Below are 23,854 nucleotides of genomic sequence, written 5' to 3'. Positions count from 1 at the left end.
TCCACTTACAACGCCCACGTTAAGTGGCCTAGGAGATCCGTGCGGCACACCTCACTGGTGATGGTGCTGCTAGCACGACTGCCATGGGGCATGCGATAGCGGCGGCGTGTGAGAAGGATAACCAAGCGAAATACTGCAATCTGCAGTTGCGATGGCTAGGGGTGGGCAGAAAAAGACCGAACCGAAAAGACCGAGACCGAGACCGAGAAATTCGGTCATCAATTCGGTCCTAGGTAGTGAAAGACTGAATTTTGTTCGGTCAATTCGGTTAGTCTCCTCGGGTAACCGAATAGACCGAATTATCAAAAATTATCTAAAAACAACCTACAATCCACTATGTTTAATAGGATTAAACTCTAATTTTCACATCCCTACTTCTTCTAGGCATGCAACCTAATAAGAGTCTTTACTCATAAAGTGCTTACGAATTTTTTTTGTGATTTTTGTGTTGAAAATTTCCATTATTTCTTTGCATATATGAAAATGTTGTTGAATTTCGGTCAGGACCGAGACCGAATTTGTTGGTCTTGATATTTTTTCACTGAAATTCGGTCTTTATTTTTCAAAGACCGAAAAGATCGAAAGATCAAAGACCGAGACCGAAATTTTCGGTTAGACCGAATGCCCACCCGTAGCGATGGCGGTCAAGTTCTACATGGTCGAAGTTGTCTCGACATAAGTTATCGTACACTCTTGTCACTCGCACTCCTCCTGCACAATTTGAGCTTCAATTTATCGATGTCTTTGTGGTGAAATCCCGTGGTTCTATCTAATGATTTTATTTGAATGGATTAGGGTCCAATTTACTGACAAATTAAAGTTTTTTCACCTTCATGCTTAAGTTGGGAATTTCAGAATGGTCCAGACTGGGCTACCCCGTCCCTCTACACTTATCGCACAGATATGACCGAAAAAGGACTATGGGAGGGACAATTGGGACAAACATCCTAAGGCCCGGTTTAGTTCTTTTTTTTTTTTTCCAAAAACGTTACATTGAATCTTGGGACACATGCATGAAGCATTAAATATTAATAAAAGAAAAAAACTAATTGCACAGTTTGCATGGAAATCACGAGACGAATCTTTTTAGACTAATTAGTTCATGATTAGCTATAAGTACTACAGTAACCCACATGTACTAATGACGGATTAATTAGGCTCAAAAGATTCGTCTCGCGGTTTCCAGGCGAGTTATGAAATTAGTTTTTTTATTCGTGCCCGAAAACCCCTTCTGAAATCGGGTCAAACGTCCGATGTGACACCCAAAAATTTTCTTTTCGCAAACTAAACAACGCCTAAATTTGTTAAGCGGCTAAATATTTAGTACTCCGTAGTTTCTAATTAATCCGTTGCAACGGACATTTTTTCTTCCTCTTAAAGCTACGGGCATATTTCTGGTCCTCTTAAAGCAATGGTCGTATTTTCGTCCTAAAAAAAAGAAAGTAAAAACCTTTTCCTCTCTCTCTCTCCTCTCCTCCTCACGCCGCGAACGCGGATGCGGCCACCACCTGGCCCTGCGCCGGCGCGGCGGCGGCGGCGGCGGCGGAGTCCTCCCCTCCTCTCCCTCTTCCCGCTGTGGGGTTCCTGCAATCTGCATTTGGTCAGCAATGGCGGTTCTAGCCGCTAGGTGAGGATCTATTCCTAAATCCTAACCCTCCCACCATGTTCGTGAAAGGGTTTTTGGGAAATGAGCGTTTAGGATGGTCGAATTAGAGTACTCGATTTGACTCTGGTAGAAAACCCTAGAAAGTTTGCTTCCAAATTTGCTCTTATTTTTTCTTGTGTGTGTGCGTGTGTGCATGTGGCAGAGGAAATTTAGGAGGTTGGATGTACCCAGATTTGGTATTTTCTGGTGCTTTACCTACATCGGTGCCAAAGTTGTAATCCAATTTTGAGGCCTTCAGGTGTTGTGGTATGCTAGGAGCTTAATAAGGTATCTCCATGTAACAGGAATCATCTATATGTGGAATCATTTGCATACTGCTCTAGCTTTTATGCGTCGATTTAGGTTCTGTGGACTAGATTTGAATATTTGATAGAGTAATGTTTCTCTTCTTAAAATTGTGGGTTCTTCATTGACTTGATTCTCTGCCATGTTAGCTACTATTTTTAAGTGGATCAGTGTGCTGGCCTCATTTGATGCTCTCAAAGTGAATGGATAATACATCATATAGTACTAAAGTCATGGGCATTGGATTGGTTGAAGAAAATAGGATTGTTTCTATGTCAGAGTACAAGGTTGCATCAATTGTGGTGCTGTAGTAATATCGAGTAGAAGGGGCTTCGATAGCCATCATCAGTGATGTGCTTCCAAAATGGATATTTCATAATCTTGAATTCTAAATTGAAAATTGGAAGTACCTTATCGAAATGTTAATTGGTCATGTCATCATAGTTCCACAATGTTTCTTATTATCCTTCTTGTGCCTGTGATGAGACTTTGTTCTGTTCATTAATGTCGGTGGCAGTGCAATTGAGGGTTGTGAACCCTCTTCAAAGCTTTCTGACGATTCTTTCTTTGAAGGAGGGGATGCAATATTGACATCTGAGGATATAGTTTGAAGAGGTGACTATCCTTCGCTTTACCACTCAGTTCGATATGGAAATTCCAGCTACAAAATCGATGGTCTTGCTCCTGGAGACTATTTCTTTGATCTGCATTTGCTGAGATAATGAACACTTACGGGCCAGAAGGAATTAGAGCATTTGATGTCCTTGTGCTAGAAGAAAATGCAAACACAGTATTCATGAGGCTCTTAATTTTGTATCACAATTTATTGTCAGGTTTAGCTAAACAATTTGACTTTTGATTGATGCACAGATTTTGTCTGAATTTGATGTGTATGCAGTGGTTGGAGGTAACAGACCCCTTCATATGCGTGATATTAGGGTAACAGTTGAGAGTGACGGTGCCTTTGTCATAAACTTCAAAGGAGTAAGGGGAAGTCCCATGGTTTGTGCCATTTGTATTCGAAAAACGGTAGCAATAGCAGGTAAGACACAATATATTAGATTCAACTTACTCCTTCAAGGTCTAATTTTCAGATAAGATGTTTCTGTATGCTCACCACTGTTTTACATTCCTGACAGAACAAGTCCTTGATAGACAAGCTGATCAACTGAGAAGTGTTTCCCAAAAGTACGAATATGCCAATAAATTATGGGCAGCTGCCATATCTAACTTGGAAAATAAAATCAAGGTAAAAGCAGATTTACTGAATTGATAAATACATGAGGTGCTATGTTTTACTAATTATATCACTTTTTAATTTTCAGGTCATGAAACAAGAGCAAACATTGCTATCTCTTGAAGCAAGATGGCCATGCAAACGCTGTTCCTGAACCGAGTAAGATGGTAGGAGCTGTTCAAGCATTAGGTTATATCCATCAGTTGCATTATTGTAAAGGTTTTAGAGTATTTGATGAAAAAGTTTGTAAGCATTTTTTTTTGCTGCAGTTGTGCAGTGTGAAGATCTTAAACTGAAGTACTATGAAGAGATGGCCAAGAGAAAGAAACTTCATAATATTGTCGAGGAGACCAAAGGTGCCTCTTCTGATCTTCTCCTCTGTATTATGATGCTTTCACTTAGTACTATGGATGTTGGTCGTCATGTACTACCGACTGTTTCCCATGTGCTTGCATTGTGCTAATAGATATTTCCAGTGATGAACCCAGAACAAAAAAATACCAAGAGTCCAATACATACGAATTATGTAACTATTTACCGGTATACTAGTTAACATGGCGTAATTTAGCTAGAATTTAATAATTTACCCAGGGTCCCAAAGGATCCCTGGAAACATAACATAGGCACACTGCTGGATACTTCTACGCTTTACTCCGTAGTTTTTTTCATATTGCAGTGTGGTTTTGTTTTATAGTTTTGCTCGGGCTTAATTGAAACATAATTAGTCAGCTTGCTCAACTCCATGTTCGTCCCTAGGTGCAGGACTGCAGGGAGCTGTTGTACCGTCCAACTCCACAAATATGGGCTGCTTGCATGGTCCTCCTGTGCTGGCAAGGGCATCGGCTGGTACTGCAGGCTTGGCCGCTGCAAGGGGTGCTGGCGCCGTCGGCAGGGCCCAGCTGTTCCTGCTCCCAAGGGACGACCATGACTGTTGCAGCCATAGTGGTGGCCACGCTTTGCAAGGCAGTGAATGTGAATTAACGACATGGTCAGCCACAAAGCAGGTCTGCTTGGGGATTGCCAGATTAGCAAGGTCAATTTCATTGGTAACTTCTTGCAGCCCCTCCTCTACATCGTCAATATAATATTTTCAGCAAAAATCAGGAAAAATCTGGTTGAAGGATATAATATTTTCAGCAATTGTTGCTAAGCGCAGTGATGTCTTCAATTGGACTACTTGATCTTTTCTTCACTTCTCGTTTTCTTTTGGTAATGGTAGATTTCAGTATTGCATGTCATGGTACTTTAGTGGGAGGGAGGAAAGCTCTGCAAGTTATGAATCTTAGTATGTAGGATGGTATGAGACGTTAGCTAAAATCAGTAATGTTACAGTTCAAGTAGTTTTGGATTTTATGCCTTAGATCAAAATATGTCGCTGCCTTCTGAAGCATTTTATTTGATTTGATAAAATATGTCGCTGCCTTCTGAAGCATTTTATTTGATTTGATGACAAACCTATTCTGAAATTTTCTTTTTCATTTAATGACTAACCTGTTCTAATGCTGTCTTCTAAGACATTTTAATCTGAACACACCCACATAATGCAAGAACAGGTCATTTCGGTCATTTGTCTAAATTTATAAATTTGCTTTAACTTCCTTTTTCGTTCACAAATTTGTTGCTTTGCAATCAATATAAATTCAGACAAATTTTCAAGCTGTTAATATATCAATGACCGCTACATATCCTATAGCAACTGATTAAAGCTTCTAATAATGGAAATATTTACTAAAATATTTTCCTTTTCTCAGCATTGGAAATTGTTCTGGCTGCCACACCATTAAGTGCGGTGAGACTGAATCTTGGAGATAAATTACCGAAGAACTGAACTCTAATTGTGAGTGCCTTTGTACTTTCTGTTCTTTTAACCCTGGTGGATCTTGTTTGTAACTGGGTTTTAAATTCAATCACCTTTAACTTGACTCCTGATTGCGAAAGAAGTACATATGCAGCGCAATTCCGGTGACCAAGGTTCAGATTAACTCATGTAAAGCAAGTCTCTAAAAGTCATATAAACTGCTCTGATCGTTTTCTTTCTTTTTTTTAAAAAAAACTCAGGTTTGCACTTTTGGTTGCATGTCAGGCTAATTTTGTCCACAGCTCTAGTAATTTTGCTCGTATTGCTCATTGGTCTATGTTTTGTAATCCTGTGAGATTTGTAAAACATAGTCTGAAATACAATGTCAAGTAAATGATGCTAGCCAAATTTACACAGTTAAATTTTGGCTGTTTCAATAAATCTTTTACTTGTTACCGGCATCATTGGCAAATTGATGGATGATTACATTATAATATAGATTATTTACAGTAGTGGACAGTTCATCTCGTTATCGCACCTACAGAATTTGTTTGATATAATGAAATGAACAAGGATGTGAACTACAGTTGGTACACTGATTGCTAAGAGAAATGCTTGTAACAACATCTATAGTATTTAGGATTCTCAGTAAATACCTGACCACAACCTGTACTGACTATAATTCTCAACCTGTGGTGGCCTCACCGATCTGTTCCACCTGGAGAAATGCTTGTAACAACATGTATAATATTTAGGATTCTCAGTAAATATCTGACCACAACCTGTACTGACTATAATTTTCAACCTGTGGCTGCCTCGCTGATCTGTTCCACCCGGCCCTGAAGGTGCAGGTCCGTCACCTGGTGCACTTCGTCATTGGATCTTCCTCCTCAACTCCGTCATGTGCAGATCCAGCGCACGGTGCGCCACCGTTGTGAATGTCAAACCGGTTCAGCTTGCGATCATCCATCGGCTTCCTCGACGTCGTCCTTGAAAGCGACCCTGTGCAGGTTTGCCGAATGCACTCCCGGTATCCTCTCCCTCCTGTGCCATTATGTGCAATTTTTGTGCTGCATTTCGTGCTGAATCCGTGCAAAGAAAAAGGCTTAATAGTTATCATTCAATTCCATTTTTTGAATGGTTTTCAGTTTTTCACATGGATTATGCTCTGCTCTCTTTCATTTATGAAAGATGCTTATCTCAATTTACACTAATCTCTTTTACTCGGTGTATGCATATATTTATTCTAGCCTGCTAGATGTATATTGCTAGCGTTCAGAAAGTATCCACGGAATGCTATTATTCATCTAAATATAATTGTTCATATGTTTTTAGGAGCTACTGGTTTATCTCATGAAATGGCCCGAATAACACTTGACGTGTAAAAAGATCAGAATGTGTTATAAATTATCGTTTTTTCATTTCACCAAAGTGTTTTTTTGGATTACCCACAAAGAGTTATTTTTTTTATTTCACATTTCTACTATATGTATCATAAAGTTTCTCTTTTCTTTTCTGTGCCTAATAGGAAAACGTTGATTCGCTGAAAACTTCAGCAAAGGAGCACTTGAAGAATAAGTGATCGCTGTCTTCGTCTTGATGCAAGCATATTTCGTATTTTACCGTTTGCACCATGTTCTTCACAAGCAAATTTGTCATTGTTGGTAGTCGATTTTTGAAGATAAGCCAGGCACAAGTTGTTGAACTCAGAGGGGGGCTGAATTCTTCTACACAAATTCCCAGATTGGACAAGGGGCAGAAGCAGAAGTATTGATCTGATCATATAGAGCCTTCCATGTGAGAGCTTGAGTGCAACCAGCAGCCGGACTGTATTGTCGTATATCTTCTTTGTCATCGAGGTGCACTGCATTGGTGACATCAGGTCATGGGAGGTGAGAAACAAGTTTTGGCGTGTGACACTACGCTGGTCATAGGAAATAAAACACAATATGAGAAGATCATACAACGGCCTGCTTTTCCAGTTTGCAGAAACTGTGATGGTTTTAGGATTTCTTGTTCTTTTGTGAAGTTTAAGGGTTGAGGAGACAGCAAGGAAGAGGTAGAGTATTTTGAGATTGGACTTCATTTAACGATTTTTTTCCTTTCACCTTTGTCTGTTCCTTTATTTAACTTTATTTCTTTGCAGTGGCGAGATGAGACTGTGTACTAGAGATGCCTACTTTGTTGATATCTTGAGACAGTGCAGGTAGATCCAAATGCTCACTTCACTAATTCAATATATGTAAATTATGCAAATTACTGGCTTATTTAATTTAAGTTTGATTGCTATGCATGTATATCCTATAGAAATCCATTTCTTTATATTCTATTTTAAGGAACGGTACACTTTCTATAGATATTATTTTTAGGAATCAGAACAATATATAATCATTTTATTTGTTTGGTTTGCATTATCAAACGGCACCATAGCCTTAGCATGGGTATTTTATTAGGTAGAAAAGCAATTCTTTCAAAACAAATATGACAGTTCTTGGTGAAACTAGCAGGCTGTACCTTCCAAGAGCAAAATACACTAAAATGACAGTTCGTTGAGCTTTGCAAATCGTAGTTGTAGCCAACAACAAACTTTAGTAAAATGCGCATTTCTAATCTCTGATATATAGTTTAGTTAAAAAAAAAACTATCTATGATAATATGAGCTAATAGCATTTCCAAGACAAAGTCAAATATTTAAGAGTAATGGAATCTATTTGCTCCGCTCTGCATTTAATTGAAGTAGAGATTTCTTAATCTGGTTGGCTATTTGCTCAGGTGAAAGCAAATATTTGAATGATATTATGTGGAACATATGGCAGGTTTTGGCACTTGACAAACACTTTATTGACCCACGTTGTTTATTAAATCCCACACAAGAAGTAATGAGAGGGCATTATACCATTAACAGATGCTGTGCCCATTATTCCAAGCGTAAGTTTTATTTTATACTGGTGAAAATCTGGTTTTCATTATTTTCTTCGTAAATGCCTTGTGTGTAATTCTTGTACATATTCTCCCTTTACTGTTATTAATATATTTGATTCGTATGATTCTGTCCTGTGTTTTATTAAAAAAACTAGGATATCCCCTAAAAAATGCTATTAGCTGTTACAATCTTATCATGAGCAAGTTATGGTCTGCACAACCAGTAAGTGATTGCTAATTTCATGTTAAAATGATGGCATAGAGTAGAATGAATTGTACATTTGTTTACAAGTTAAAATTTTTGGGTTATTTATTCTTGTATTTGTTAATACAATGATGTCCTGTTGCCTTGCTTCTATAACATGGCAATAATAGGTTGGGATACTCAATATTGCTAATGGCAACTATGGCTCAGATTTACCTTTAAAAAAATAATAGGAAACTACTAAATTAATTTTAATTTATCTTTGTAATGAATGATTTTTTGGGATTGTGTTTTTCTGTCCGTGTGTGTGTTGGGGAGGGGGGATGTGAATCTGTGTCTGTGGTTAGGGGCATGCGAATTTGGAAATTTCAATACACTGGGAATGACAAATTAATTTGCATTCTTCATGTATGTGGTATTTCTTTCAAGTACAATAGTACATTGATGATATATATTCAGATATTTGCAAATTTCTTACTGTAAAATTCCGTTATCAGCTTATACCTAGCAGAACCAATTTATTAAAGGGTACCAAGATAAGTTTTTTTTTTCTAGAAAGGAAGACAAATGGAAAACCTGCTACAATTACCAATTTAGAAGCTTTAAAATACAAAGGGCAACAAACATTCTCCTCCTCTCTGCTTGATACTTTTTTGGTATTCTAAACTTTGAGTAACATCCCTTGATTATTTTGAATAACATTTCTTGATTTGTTAATCGATGCATTTATATGGATTATACATGTTCAGTTTGTAACCTACAATTGTTTTTTGTTCAGAATTTGATGTTAAGTTTTGTGTGTTCGATGCTTTTGCTTGTATTTTAAAGCTTTAATTCTGCATTTCTGATTGGATTTTGAGACTCTACTTTGGTACTTATGAAGTTCCTTTTCATTGAAATATGTTTCTTGCATGGCAATTAATTTGGTATTGAGTGTTTTTTACCTTTGCCCAACAAATACTACTTGTTTCTTACTGGATACTTCTATTTGGACTAAACAGATTCAGTTCTATATGCCTACTTTTATTAAAGTTGATGTTTCTTTTTTAATCATTTGTTGCTTCACACTTCTATCAGCATTCTAAAGCTTTAATTTGGTATTTCTAATTTATTATCCAAAAATTACGATTTGTTTTGTCATTACTTGGTATCATCCTTGATACTTTTATTGGGATTCAGAAAATTTAGATTTGGTTTTTTTAAATCTGGTACTCAGAAATATGATATTCTAGTTCACGCGTGACCCTTTTAATTTGTAATTCGTTTTCCCCCAAAAAACACTGAATTGGTTTCTTCCTGGACACTTGTATTTGGATTATAAATGTTTACCTTATTACTTTTTTTTTTGGCTTTTTACAAGCTGGTGCTTCCTTTTATCCATAAATACATTCTCTAGATTTTGGACTGAAGCTCTATTTGAACTCTTATGCTTTAGCTTGGTACTTTTGGTTGGATTTTTAGAGTTTGGTGTTCCTTTGTCACGTTCATTTTGCATCGATACTTCAAATATCCTTTTTGGAGTTTCCAATTTTTTCGCTTGTCACGTTTCGTCTTCCTTAATTTTGTTTGAACTTTGATTTCTGGTTTATGATAACAAAATGTTCTTGTGCATTGAAGACAACCGTTTTATTTTGTTCTTACGTTAAGTTTGAGCTTAAAATTGAGTTGTATAGTTGGGTCTCCATGTTTATCGAAAACAAATAACTTTATTGAGAGCTGGACCCATGCATTTTGTTGCACCTTGAAGGTTTTATAAAAAATCATGGTTTCCTTGTATGAAATGTTTCTAATTTTCTCCCTTGACGCTTCATTTTCCATCCTTTCATTTAAACCTTATGCTTTTCGTTGGATTTCTTTATTTTCGAAAGTTCTCTTGTATTAATGCTTTTGACATGCTATTTGGACTTTAAAACTTTATTTTGGTTTCTCGAGTGATGTTCGTTTTTTCACCCTTGAATTTCAACTTGGTACTATCTTTTTGGAACTTCTCTTTGGACTTTAGAACTTTATTTTAGTTCTGAAATCTCAATTTCTTAAGTTTTGTATGTATTTATGTTTACTAGTTCGTGAAAAGATTGAACATTGTTTTCTAGTTTGTAAAAACAAAATATTCTTTTGCATTGAGGACTAATTGATTTATTTTGCTCTTATAATTGAGTTGTAGATTTTGGTCTCCTTGTTTATCGAAAACAAATAACTTTGTTGTGAGCTGGGCCCATGCATTTTGTTGCACCTTGAAGCTTTTTTGAAAGTCAAGTTTTCCTTGTATCAAATATTTCTAGGTTTTTCCCTTGACGATTCATGTTCTATCCTATTGTTTAAACATTAAGCTTTTCGTTGGATTTATTTATTTTCAAAAGTTCTCTTGTATTAATGCTTTCGACATGCTATTTAGTCTCTTCAAAACTTTATTTTGGTTTCTCGAGAGACAACTGTTTTTTCGTTCTTGAGTTTCAATTTAGTACTTTTAGTTTGATTTCTTCAATGACAAAGTTTCTCTTTCTTTATCTTCTCATTGGACTTTAAATATTTATTTTAGTTCTGAAATCCCAGTTTCCTAAATTTTGTTTGAATTTATGCTTAATAGTTTTTGACAAGAACATTTTTGTGTGCATTTAAACCTTATGGTTTTTTTTGCTATGACGTTTTAACTTTGGCCTTATAATTAAATTAAATAGTTACGCCTCCTTTTTATCGAAAAAAATATTTTGGTTGCGAGCTGGACATCTACATTTGGTCGCATCTTATTGATTTTATGAAAATCGTAATTTGGCTGTACCACTTTTAATTGGATTCCTTGATTTTGAAACTTTCTTCTTCATCAATTCATCAAATATCCTTTTTGGAGTTTCCAATTATTTTTGTTGTCACGGTTCATCTTCCTTAAGTTTGTTTGAACTTTGTTTTCTGGTTTAAAAAACAAAATATTCTTTTGCTTTAAGCCCTAACTGATTTGTTTTGCTCTGCCGTTAATATTGATCTTTTAATTGAGTTGTAGAGCTGCCTCTCCCAGTTTATTGAAAACAACTAACTTTTTTGTGAGCTGGACCCTTATAGTTTGTTGCACGTTCAATCTTTTCTGAAAATCACAGTTTCCTTGTATAAAACATTTCTAGGCTTCTCTCTTGACGCTTTATTTTACATCCTTTCATTTAAACTGTATGCTTTTTGTTGGATTTCTTTATTTTCGAATGTTCTCTTGTATTCATGCTTTTGACATGCTATTTGGACTTTAAAACTTTTGACATGCTATTTTAGTTCTGAAATGTAAATTACCAAAATTTTGTTTGAATCTATGCTTGTTTGTGAAAAGAAAATATTTGCTTGCATCTAAACCTTGCGGCTTTTTTTTATCAAACGTTTTTAGGTTTCTCGACGTTTCATTTCCCGTCCTTTCGTTGAATCTTTTACTTTTGTTTCTGGTGTAACGGTTATTTTTCAACATTAAGTTTCAACTCGGTGCTTTGAGTTTGATTTCTTCAATTACAAAGTCTCTTTTTGGAACTTCTCTTTAGAGTTGAAAGCTTTATTTTACTTCTGAAATGGCAATTTCTGTAATTTTGTTTGAACTTATGCTTGTTTGTGAAAAGAAAATATTTGCTTGCATTTAAACCTTGCGGCTTTTTTGTAATTGCACTTTAAAACTTTATTTTGGTTTCTCGAGGGACGGTTGTTTTTTCACACTTGAATTTCAACTTGGTACTCTCTTTTTGGAACTTAACTTTGCACTTTAAAACTTTATTTTAGTTTTGAAATCTCAATTTCCTAAATTTTGTATGTACTTGTGCTTACTGGTTTGTGAAAATATTTCTACCATTTAAACCTTGCTGTTTTTTTTGTGCTATGACGTTTTAATCGTAGACTTATAACTAAGTTCTAGAGTTATGTTTCCCTGCTTATCGAAAAAATATCTTTGCTGCGGGCTAGACGTATATATTTGGTTGCATCCTTTCGATTTTATGAACACCGCAGTTTTTGCTTGTTCTGAACGATTTATTAGTCTTTTGTATTCATGCTTTTTTCGGGCTAGACGGTTCTTTTTTCATTGTTCAGATTCAACTTGGTACTTTTAGTTTGATTTCTTCGATTACAAAGTTTCTCTTTTTGGAACTTATCTTTGCACTTTAAATCTTTATTTTAATTCTGAAATGTAAATTACCAAAATTTTGTTTGAATCTATGCTTACTTATTTGTGAAAAGAAAATATTTGCTTGCATGTTAACCTTGTGGCTTTTTTGTATCAAACGTTTTTGGGTTTCTCCCTTATGTTTCGTTTTTCGTCCTTTCGTTGAATCTTTACTTTTGTTTCTCGCGTAACGGTTTTTTTTAAAAATAAGTTTCAACTCGATACTTTAAGTTTGACTTCTTCAATTACAAAGTTTCTCTTTTTGGAACTTCTCTTTAGAATTGAAAGCTTTATTTTACTTCTAAAATGGTAATTTCTGTAATTTTGTTTGAACGCATGCTTACTTGTTTGTGAAAAGAAAATATTTGCTTGCATTTAAACCTTGTGGCTTTTTTTGTGCTCCGACGTTTTAATAGTAGGGTAATAACTAATTTAATTTCTATAGTTACGTTACCCTGCTTATCGAAAAACATACCTTGTTTATTGAATTTGTGTAGCCCAATCTAGAAGGGATAAAATCTTGGTTCGTTTAGGGTAGCTCAAAAAGGTTACCCATCAATCTCTCTAATTTTCTTTTTAAAAATTTCTTTTGAACCTTTAGAACTTGACCTAAAAATTACGTAAAGATAGTAGACCGGTAAATTCTAGCACTGCATCACTTGTCTTGACCAATTTCTCTAAAATAATCTATTTGTCGAAAAAAATCACCTTTCCTACCCAAATTGGAGAAAACTTTGTTAGGATCATGAATATACTTTTTTTTTTCTAATTTATCACCCATCTAGCATAGTCTTTTGCTTCAGTTTGCGCCTCGGGACTGGATAGTACAGCATATGGGCACATACACCTATTTTGCTCTTCCATTAAAATTTCTTGATAAACCCCATTGCAAAATTTTATTTTATTTTATTTTAAGGGGGATAGAGTGCCATGACCTTACAAACCAGAGACAACATGTAACCTTTGCAAGCCCCCACAAGCCTAAATGGAAATATCATACTAGGAACAAGTCGTAAGCAAACTATGTAATTTAAGTTGAGATGGCTCAGTGTGCAAATTTTGTGCCCCTTTACGGTCGGATGCAAGATTTGCACATCGTAGCAACTCACAAACATGGTTTGGGAACTTGACTTTTAGGTTTTAAAAACTTCTACCATCTCTTTCCTAGATAAGGAGAACTTTGTTACGAGTCTGAGTAAATTTTTTGTAGTTTTGTCACCTTATCCTAGCCTAAAGCCTATAAAGAGTTGCAACTATTCCCATGCCCATGAAAAACCTTGAGTAGGCTCAGTAGTCTCATGAACAATTTTCCCGAAAGGATTGTTCTATGGCATGTATGCAATACAAAATATCTTCATAAGCATTGTATCATTTCATACATGCATCGCATCATTTCATTCATCATGACATCATACCATCCATCCTTGCCTTTTTGAGAAAAAGAAAAGTTATTGCTATACATGCCATATAGCATCCCGTTTTCTACCACGACCCAAGTTTATGGATGCACATAATGAGACCGTCCTGATGCATCCAATATGACTCGACAAATATTCCTAGAACACCTTGGATTAGATTGCATATGACTAACTAGCACCCGGAGAACAAATATTGCCAACCCCTAAGATGTAACCCAAAGTTTTGTTCAATTTATCCTTATTTTCCCAACCGTCTTACTTGCTGTCCTAAAACTTAAATTTATCGAATGTGAGATCAACAAGGTTAGATCATGACCGTAGACCATGAAGACTTGAACCTTGTTACATCCTAATTGCCATTAGAGATTCTAAATCTGGTATTCTTGAAAAGTTTTGTGAACATTTAAAATCAATAATATCGTATTGTTATTAGAAAACAACATAGCAATGACACCTTAGGTCGTATTCCACCAACCAAACAAGGATAGGTTCTCATACCACTCCCACCAAAGACAAAATCATCGTAAGAGCCACATAAATAATATGAATTCCTAAGTAGGCTGACCCATATTAGAAAAGGAAATAGTTGCATGCATTTAAATCTTGCGGCTTTTCTGTGCTCTGGCATTTTAATCGTAGACTTAGAACTAAGTTCAATAGTTTCGTGTCACTGTTTATCGAAAAAAATATCTTGGTTACGGGCTAGACATATACATTTGGTTGCATCCTATTGATTTTATGAGAACCGTAGTTTGCTTGCTCCGAACGATTTATTGGTTTCTCCATTGACGCTTCATTTTTAATCCATAACTTTTCGTGAGCTGCACCCTTCCATTTTGTTGCACATCTATGCCTTGATGAAAATCATGGTTTCATTTTATCAAACATTTCTAGTTTTCTCCCTTGATGCTTCATTTTCCATCCTTTTTTAAACCATATTATTTTTAGTTCTATTGTATTAATGCTTTTTACATGCTATTTGGTTTTATGAAAATCGTAGTATGCTTGTCCGAACGATTTATTGGTTTCTTTATTGGCGCTTCATTTTTCATCCATAAGTTTAAATTTTGTACTTTTAGTTGGATTCCTTTATTTTCAAACGTTCTTCTTGCATTGATTCTTCAAATATCCTTTTTGGAGTTTCCAAATTTTTCGGTTATCACTGTTCGTCTTCCTTAAGTTGGTCTGAACTTTGATAACTGGTTTATGAAAACTTTACTTTGGATTCTCGCGTGACGGTCTTTTTTTTCATCATTAAGTTTCAACTTGGTACTTTTAGTTCGATTTCTTCAATTATATTGTTTCTCTTTTTGGAACTTCTCTTTGGACTTTAAAGCTTTATTTTAGTTCTGAAGTCTCCATTTCCTAAATTTTGTATGGACTTTTGCTTACTAGTTTGTGAAAAATAAATAGTTGCTCGCATTTAAACCTTGCGGCTTTTGTGCTATGACGTTTTAATTTTGGCCTTATATTTAAATTCTAGAGTTACGCCTTCTTTTTTATCGAAAAAATATTTTGGATGCGAGCTGGTTGTCTTTATTCGGTCACATCTAATTGATTTTATGATGTTTGGTTGTACTAAACGATTTCTTGGTTTATCCGTTGATGCTTCATTTATCATCGAGAAATTTATATTTTGTACTTTTAATTGGATTCCTTGATTTTGAAACATTCTTCTTGCATCAATTCTCCAAATATCCTTTTTGGAGTTTCCAATTATTTTTGTTGTCGCAGTTCATCTTCCTTATGTTTGTTTGAACTTTGTTTTCTGGTTTATAAAGACAAAATATTCTTTTGCATTAAGCTCTGACCGATTTATTTTGATTTGTCGTTAATATTGATCTTTTAGTTGATTTGTAGAGTTTTGTCTCCCCGTTTATTGAAAACAAATAACTTGAATACTTGAGCTGTATAGTTGGGTCTCCATGTTTATCGAAAACAAATAACTTTATTGAGAGCTGGACCAATGCATTTTGTTGCACCTTGAAGGTTTTTGAAAAATCATGGTTTCCATGTATCAAACTCTTCTAGGTTTTGCCCCTCTCGTTTAAACTTTATGTTTTTAGTTGGATTTCTTTATCTTCGAACGATCTCCTCTATTAATACTTTTGGTTTGCTATTTGGACTTTAATACTTTACTTTGGTTTCTCGTGTGACCTTTTTTTTTATCCATGGGTTTCAACTTGGTATTTTCTGTCTACATTTGGTTGCATCCTATTGATTTTATGATGACTGTAGTTTGCTTGTTCCGAATGATTTATCCTATCGGTTCTTTGTTGATGCTTTATTTTTCATCCATAAGTTTAAATTTTGTACTTTTAGTTGGATTCCTTGATTTGTAACGTTCTTCTTGCATCTATTCTTCAAATGTCATTTTTGGAGTTTCCAATTTTTTTTCGTTGTCACGGTTCGTCTTCCTTAAGTTCATGAAAAATCGCTCCTTGTACCAAACGTTTATGGGTTTCTCCCTTGACGCTTCATTTCCGTCTTCTCATTTAAACTTTATACTTTTAGTTGGATTACTTCTTTTTGTGAACGTTTTGCTATTTGGACTTTAAATCATTCCTATTCTTTCTCACGTAACGATTTTTTTTCATCATTAAGTTTCAACTCGGTACTTTAAGTTTGATTTCTACAATTGCAAATTTTCTCCTTTTTGAACTTCTCTTTGCACTTAAAGCTTTATTTTAGTTCTGAAATCCCAATTTCCTAAATTTTGTATAAACTTATGCTTACTGGTTTTTGAAAAGAAAATATTTGCTTGCATTTAAACCTTGCGGCTTTTTTTTCTCTGATGATCTAATAGTAGACTTATAACTAATTTAATTTCTATAGTTACGTTATCCTGTTTATCGAAAAAAATATCTTTTTTGCGGGTTTATGCTATATTTGGTTGCATCTTACTGATTTTATGAAAATCACAGTTTGCTTATCCCTCAAGATTTTTTGTTTTCTTCGTTGACGCTTCTAGATTTTTTAACGTTCATCTGGCATCCATTCTTCAAATATCTTTTTTGGGGTTTCCAATTTTTTTTTTGGTTGTCACGGTTCTTCTTCATAAAGTTTGTTTGAACTTTGTTTTCTGGTTTAATAAAACAAAATATTCATTTTGCATTGAGGCCTAACAAATTTATTTTGCTCTGACGTTAATTTTGAACTTATAATTGAGTTGTAGAGTCGGGTCTCCCTATTTATTGAAAACAAATAACCTTTTGTGAGCTGGAATGATGCATTTTGCTGCACATCTAATCCTTTATAAAAGTCACGTTTTCCTTGTATCAAACATTTCTAGTTTTCTCCCTTTGACGATTCCTTTTCCAACCTATCGTTTAAACATTATGCTTTTCGTTCGATTATTTATTTTAGAAAGTTCTCTTGTATTAATGCTTTTGACACGCTAACTGCACTTTAAAACTTTATTTTGGTTTCTTGAGTGACGTTGTTTTTCACACTTGAATTTCAACTAGGTACTCCCTTTTTGGAACTTCTCTTTGGACTTTAAAACTATATTTTAGTTCTGTAATCTCAATTTCCTAAATTTTTTATGTACTTATGCTTACTGGTTCGTGAAAATATTGCTTGCATTTAGTCCTTGCGGCTTTTTTGTGCTCTGATGTTTTAATCGTAGACTTATAACTAAGTTCTAGAGTTATGTTTCCCTGTTTATCGAAAAAATATCTTGGTTGCGGTCTAGACGTCTACATTTGGTTGCATCCTGTTGATTTTATGATAACCGTAGTTTGCTTGTTCCGAACGATTTATAGGTTTCTTCGTTGACGCTTCATTTTTCATCCATAAGTTTAATTTTTTTACATTTAGTTGGATTCCTTGATTCTGTAATGTTCTTCTTGCATCGATTCTTCAAATAACCTTTTTGGAGTTTCCAATTTTTTTCTGTTGTCATGGTTCATCTTAAGGTTGTTTGAACATTGTTTTCTGGTTTATAAAAACAAAATATTCTTTTGCATTGAAGCCTAATTGATTTATTTTGCTCTTATAATTGAGTTGTAGAGTTGAGTCTCCCTGTTTATCGAAAACAAATAACTTTGTTGTGAGCTGGGCCCATGCATTTTGTTGCACCTTGAAGCTTTTATGAAAATCAAGGTTTCCTTGTGTCGAACATTTCTAGGATTCTCCCTTGACGATTCATTTTTTGTCCTTTCGTTTAAACCTACTGCATTTAGTTGGATTTCTTTATTTTCGAGCGTTCTCTTGTATTAATGCTTTTGACATGCTATTTGGTCTTTAAAACTTTATTTTGGTTTCTCGAGTGATGGTTGTTTTTTCATCCTTGAGTTTCGGTTTAGTTCTGCTAGTTTGATTTCTTCAATTACAAAGTTTCTCTTTCTTTATCTTCTCTTTGGACATTAAATCTTTATTTTAGTTCTGAAATCTCAGTTTCTGAAATTTTGTTTGAACTTATGATTAATAATTTTTCACAAGAACATATTTGTGTGCATTTAAACCTTGTGGGGTTTTTTTGTGCTATGTCGTTTTAATTTTGGCCTTATAATTAAATTCTAGAGTTACGCCTCCTTTTTATCAAAAAAAAAATATTTTGGTTGCGAGCTGGATGTCTACATTCGGTTGCATCTTATTGATTTTATGAAAATCGTAGTTTGGTTGTACCAAACAATTTCTTGGTTTCTCCGTTGAGGCATCATTTTTCATCGAGAAATTTATATTTTGTACTTTTAATTGGATTCCTTGATTTTGAAACATTCTTCAAATATCTTTTTTTGAGTTTCCAATTATTTTTGTTGTCACGGTTCATCTTCTGAAGTTTGTTTGGACTTTGTTTTCTGGTTTATAAAAACAAAATATTCTTTTGCTTTAAGCCGTACCGATTTGTTTTGCTCTGCCGTTAGTTCTAGAGTTGAGTCTCCCAGTTTATTGAAAACAACTAACTTTTTTGTGAGCTGGACCCTTATAGTTTGTTGCACGTTCAATCTTTTCTGAAAATTACAGTTTCCTTGTATAAAACATTTCTAGGCTTCTCTCTTGACGCTTTATTTTACATCCTTTCATTTTACTGTATGCTTTCTGCTGGATTTCTTTATTTTCGAATGTTCTCTTGTATTCATGCTTTTGACATGCTATTTGGACTTTAAAACTTTTGACATGCTATTTTAGTTCTGAAATGTAAATTACCAAAATTTTGTTTGAATCTATGCTTGTTTGTGAAAAGAAAATATTTGCTTGCATCTAAACCTTGCGGCTTTTTTTATCAAACGTTACTAGGTTTCTCCCTTGACGTTTCATTTCCCGTCCTTTCGTTGAATCATTTCTTCAATTACAAAGTTTCTCTTTTTGGAACTTCTCTTTAGAGTTGAAAGCTTTATTTTACTTCTGAAATGGCAATTTTTGTAATTTTGTTTGAACTTATGCTTACTTAATTGTGAAAAGAAAATATTTGCTTGCATTTAAACCTTGTGGCTTTTTTGTGCTATGACCAACCATTTTATTTTATTCTGACGTTAATTTTGAGCTTATAGTTGTGTGTATAGTTGGGTCTCCCTGTGTATTGAAAACAAATAACTTTGTTATGAGCTGGGCCCATGCATTTTGTTGCACCTTAAAGCTTTTATGAAAATCATGTTTTCCTTGTATCAAATATTTCTAGGTTTCTCCCTTGACGATTCATTTTCTGTTCTATCGTTTAAACATTATGCTTTTCGTTGGATTTATTTATTTTCGAAAGTTCTCTTGTATTAATACTTTTGACACGCCAACTGCACTTTAAAACTTTATTTTGGTTTCTCGAGGGACGGTTGTTTTTTCACACTTGAATTTTAACTTGGTACTCTCTTTTTGGAACTTCTCTTTGAACTTTAAAACTTTATTTTAGTTCTGAAATCTCAATTTCCTAAATTTTGTATGTACTGTGCTTACTGGTTTGTGAAAATATTTCTAGCATTTAAACCTTGCGGCTCTTTTGTGTGCTATGACGTTTTAATCGTAGACTTATAACTAAGTTCTAGAGTTACGTTTCCCTGCTTATCGAAAAAATATCTTTGCTGCGGGCTAGACGTATATATTTGGTTGCATCCTTTCGATTTTATGAAAACCGCAGTTTTTGCTTGTTCTGAACGATTTATTAGCCTCTTGTATTCATGCTTTTGATGTGTATTTGGACTTTAAAACTTTACTATGGTTTCCTGCGGGACGGTTCTTTTTTCATTGTTCAGATTCAACTTGGTACTTTTAGTTTGATTTCTTCGATTACAAAGTTTCTCTTTTTGGAACTTCTCTTTGCACTTTAAATCTTTATTTTAATTCTAAAATGTAAATTACCAAAATTTTGTTTGAATCTATGCTTACTTATTTGTGAAAAGAATATTTGCTTGCATGTAAACCTTGCGGCTTTTTTGTATCAAACGTTTTTAGGTTTCTCCCTTATGTTTCATTTTTCGTCCTTTCGTTGAATCTTTACTTTTGTTTCTCGCGTAACGGTTTTTTTTCAACATTAAGTTTCAACTTGATACTTTAAGTTTGACTTCTTCAATTACAAAGTTTCTCTTTTTGAAACTTCTCTTTAGAATTGAATGCTTTATTTTACTTCTAAAATGGTAATTTCTGTAATTTTGTTTGAACGTATGCTTACTTGTTTGTGAAAAGAAAATATTTGCTTGCATTTAAACCTTGCGGCTTTTTTGTGCTCCGACGTTTTAATAGTAGACTAATAACTAATTTAATTTCTATACTTACGTTACCCTGTTTATCGAAAAACATACCTTGTTTATCGAATCTGTGTAGCCCAATCTAGAAGGGATAAAATCTTGGTTCGTTTAGGGTAGCTCAAAAAGGTTACCCATCAATCTCTCTAATTTTCTTTATAAAAATTTCTTTTGAACCTTTAGAACTTGACCTAAAAATTACGTAAAGATAGTGGACCGGTAAATTCTAGCACTGCATCACTTGTCTTGACCAATTTCTCTAAAATAATCTATTTGTCCAAAAAATTACCTTTCCTACCCAGATTGGAGAAAACTTTGTTAGGATCATGAATATAGTTTTTTTTCTAATTTATCACCCATCTAGCATAGTCTTTTGCTTCAGTTTGCGCCTCGGGACTGGATAGTATAGCATATGGGCACATAGACCTATTTAGCTCTTCCATTAAAATTCTTGATAAACCCCATTGCAAAATTTTATTTTATTTTATTTTAAGGGGAATAGAGTGCCATGACCTTACAAACCAGAGACAAAACATGTAACCTTTGCAAGCCCCCACAAGCCTAAATGGAAATATCATACTAGGAACAAGTCATAAGCAAACTATGTAATTTAAGTTGAGATGGCTCAGTGTGCAAATTTTGTGCCCCTTTACGGTTGGATGCAAGATTTGTACATCGTAGCAACTCACAAACATGGTTTGGGAACTTGACTTTTAGGTTTTGCAAACTTCTCTAAGATGATCCATTTGTTTTAAAATTACCATCTCTTTCCTTGATAAGGAGAACTTTGTTACGAGTCTGAGTAAAAAAAAAGTAATTTTGTCACCTTATCCTAGCCTAAAGCCTATAAAGAGTAGCAACCATTCCCATGCCCATGATAAACCATGAGTAGGACAAATAGTCTCAAGAACAATTTTTCCGAAAGGATTGTTCTATGGCATGTATGGCATGAGCTTTTGCCTTCCATCAAAAAAAAATGTGTGCAATACAAAATATCTTCATAAGCATTGTGTCATTTCATACATGCATCGCATCATTTCATTCATCTTGATATCATAGCATACATCGTTGCCTTTTTGAGAAAAAGAAAAGTTATTGCTATACATGCCATCTAGCATCCCGTTTTCTACCACGACCCAAGTTTATGGATGCACATAATGAGACCGTCCTGTTGCATCCAGTATGACTCGACAAATATTCCTAGAATTACATATGACTAATTAGCACCAGGAGAACAAATATTGCCAACCCCTAAGATGTAACCCAAAGTTTTGTTCAATTTATCCTTATTTTCTCAATCGCCTTGTTGTCCTAAAACTTAAATTTATCGAATGTGAGATCAACAAGGTTAGATCATGACCTTAGACCATGAAGACTTGAACCTTGTTACATCCTGATGGTTAGAGATTCTAAATCTAGTATTCTTGAAAAGTTTTATAAACATTTAAAATCAATAATATCGTAATGTTATCAGAAAACAGCATAGCCATGACACCTTAGATCGTATTCCACCAACCAAACAAGGATAGGTTCTCATAACACCCTCACCAAAGACAAAATCATCGTAAGAGCCACATAAATAATATGAATTCCTAAGTAGGCTGACCCAGATTCGAAAAGGAAATACTTGCATGCATTTAAACCTTGCGGCTTTTCTGTGCTCTGGCGTTTTAATCGTAGACTTAGAACTAAGTTCAAGAGTTTCGTGTCCCTATTTATCGAAAAACAATATCTTGGTTACAGGCTAGACATCTACATTTGGTTGCATCCTATTGATTTTATGAGAACCGTAGTTTGCTTGTTCGGAACGATTTATTGGTTTCTCCGTTGACGCTTCATTTTTAATCCATAACTTTTCGTGAGCTGCACCCTTGCATTTTGTTGCACATCTATGCCTTTATGAAAATCATGGTTTCATTTTATCAAACATTTCTAGTTTTCTCCCTTGATGCTTCATTTTCCATCCTTTCGTTTAAACCATATTATTTTCGTTGTATTTCTTTGTTTTCGAAAGTTCTATTGTATTAATGCTTTTGACATGCTATTTGGTTTTATGAAAATCGTAGTATGCTTGTCCGATCGATTTATTGGTTTCTCCATTGGCACTTCATTTTTCATCCGTAAGTTTTAAATTTTGTACTTTTAAGTGGATTCCTTTATTTTCAAACGTTCTTCTTGCATTCATTCTTCAGATATCCTTTTTGGAGTTTCCAAATTTTTCGGTTATCACCGTTCGTCTTCCTTAAGTTGGTTTGAACTTTGATACCTGGTTTATGAAAACTTTACTTTGGTTTCTCGCGTGACGATCTATTTTTTTCATCATTAAGTTCTAACTTGGTACTTTTAGTTCGATTTCTTCAATTATAAAGATTCTCTTTTTGGAACTTCTCTTCAGACTTTAAAGCTTTATTTCCTAAATTCTGTATGAACTTTTGCTTACTAGTTTGTGAAAAAAAATAGTTGCTCGCATTTAAACCTTGCGGCTTTTTTGTGCTCTGACGTTTTAATTTTCGCCTTATATTTAAACTCTAGAGTTACGTCTCCTTTTTTTATCAAAAAAATATTTAGTTGCGAGCTGGATGTCTTTATTCGGTCACATCTAATTGATTTTATGAAAATCGTAGTTTGGTTGTACCAAACGATTTCTTGGTTTCTCCGTTGATGCTTCATTTATCATCGAGAAATTTATATTTTGTACTTTTAGTTGGATTCCTTGATTTTGAAACATTCTTCTTGCATCAATTCTCCAAATATCCTTTTGGAGTTTCCAATTATTTTTGTTGTCACGGTTCGTCTTCCTTAAGTTTGTTTGAACTTTGTTTTCTGGTTTATAAAAACAAAATATTCTTTTGCATTAAGCTCTGACCGATTTATTTTGATTTGTCGTTAATTTTGATCTTTTAGTTGATTTGTAGAGTTTTGTCTCCCCGTTTATTGAAAACAAATAACTTGAATACTTGAGCTGTATAGTTGGGTCTCCATGTTTATCGAAAACAAATAACTTTATTGAGAGCTGGACCCATGCATTTTTTTTTTTTTGCACCTTGAAGGTTTTTGAAAATCACGTTTTCCTTGTATCAAACGCTTCTAGGTTTCGCCCTTGACGCTTCATTTTCCGTCCTCTCGTTTAAACTTTATGTTTTTAGTTGGATTTCTTTATCTTCGAACAATCTCCTCTATTAATACTTTTGATCTGCTATTTGGAATTTAATACTTTATTTTGGTTTCTCGTGTGACCTTTTTTTTATATTACTCCATGGGTTTCAACTTGGTATTTTTTGTCTACATTTGGTTGCATCCTAATGATTTTATGATGACGGTAGTTTGCTTGTTTCGAACGATTTATCGGTTCTTCGTTGACGCTTTATTTTTCATCCATAAGTTTAAGTTTTTTACTTTTAGTTGGATTCCTTGATTTTGTAACGTTTTTCTTGCATCTATTCTTCAAATGTCCTTTTTGGTGTTTCCATTTTTTTTTTCGTTGTCCCAGTTCATCTTCCTTAAGTTCATGAAAAATCAT

The 23,854-nt window shown here is 34.3% G+C and overlaps 1 long non-coding RNA gene across 4 annotated transcripts in view; it reads left to right on the top strand.

Annotated features, from left to right (window-relative positions):
- The first annotated feature begins 1,425 nt into the window (after positions 1–1,425).
- Positions 1,426–23,854, top strand: part of LOC4329945 (uncharacterized) — a 32,589-nt gene continuing 10,160 nt past the window's right edge. For 2 of the 4 annotated variants that reach the window (XR_010739385.1, XR_010739388.1), the window contains exons 1-13: positions 1,426–1,627; positions 2,525–2,566; positions 2,850–2,993; positions 3,091–3,200; positions 3,277–3,355; positions 3,458–3,544; positions 3,945–4,234; positions 4,940–5,025; positions 5,832–6,016; positions 6,515–6,878; positions 6,969–7,045; positions 7,133–7,192; positions 7,803–7,914. This is a non-coding gene — a long non-coding RNA (uncharacterized lncRNA). Of the gene's footprint in view, positions 1,628–1,808; positions 1,934–2,524; positions 2,567–2,849; positions 2,994–3,090; positions 3,201–3,276; positions 3,356–3,457; positions 3,545–3,944; positions 4,235–4,939; positions 5,026–5,831; positions 6,017–6,514; positions 6,879–6,968; positions 7,046–7,132; positions 7,193–7,802; positions 7,915–23,854 lie in introns of all 4 variants that reach the window. The other 2 variants (XR_010739387.1, XR_010739386.1) reach the window with 2 other exon arrangements.

The sequence above is a fragment of the Oryza sativa genome, chromosome 2 (genome assembly GCF_034140825.1).
Source record: "Oryza sativa Japonica Group chromosome 2, ASM3414082v1".
NCBI classification, from domain to species: Eukaryota; Viridiplantae; Streptophyta; class Magnoliopsida; order Poales; family Poaceae; genus Oryza; species Oryza sativa.
The sequence above is the reverse complement of the archived record's forward strand: the minus strand, read 5'-3'. Positions and strand labels throughout refer to the sequence as shown.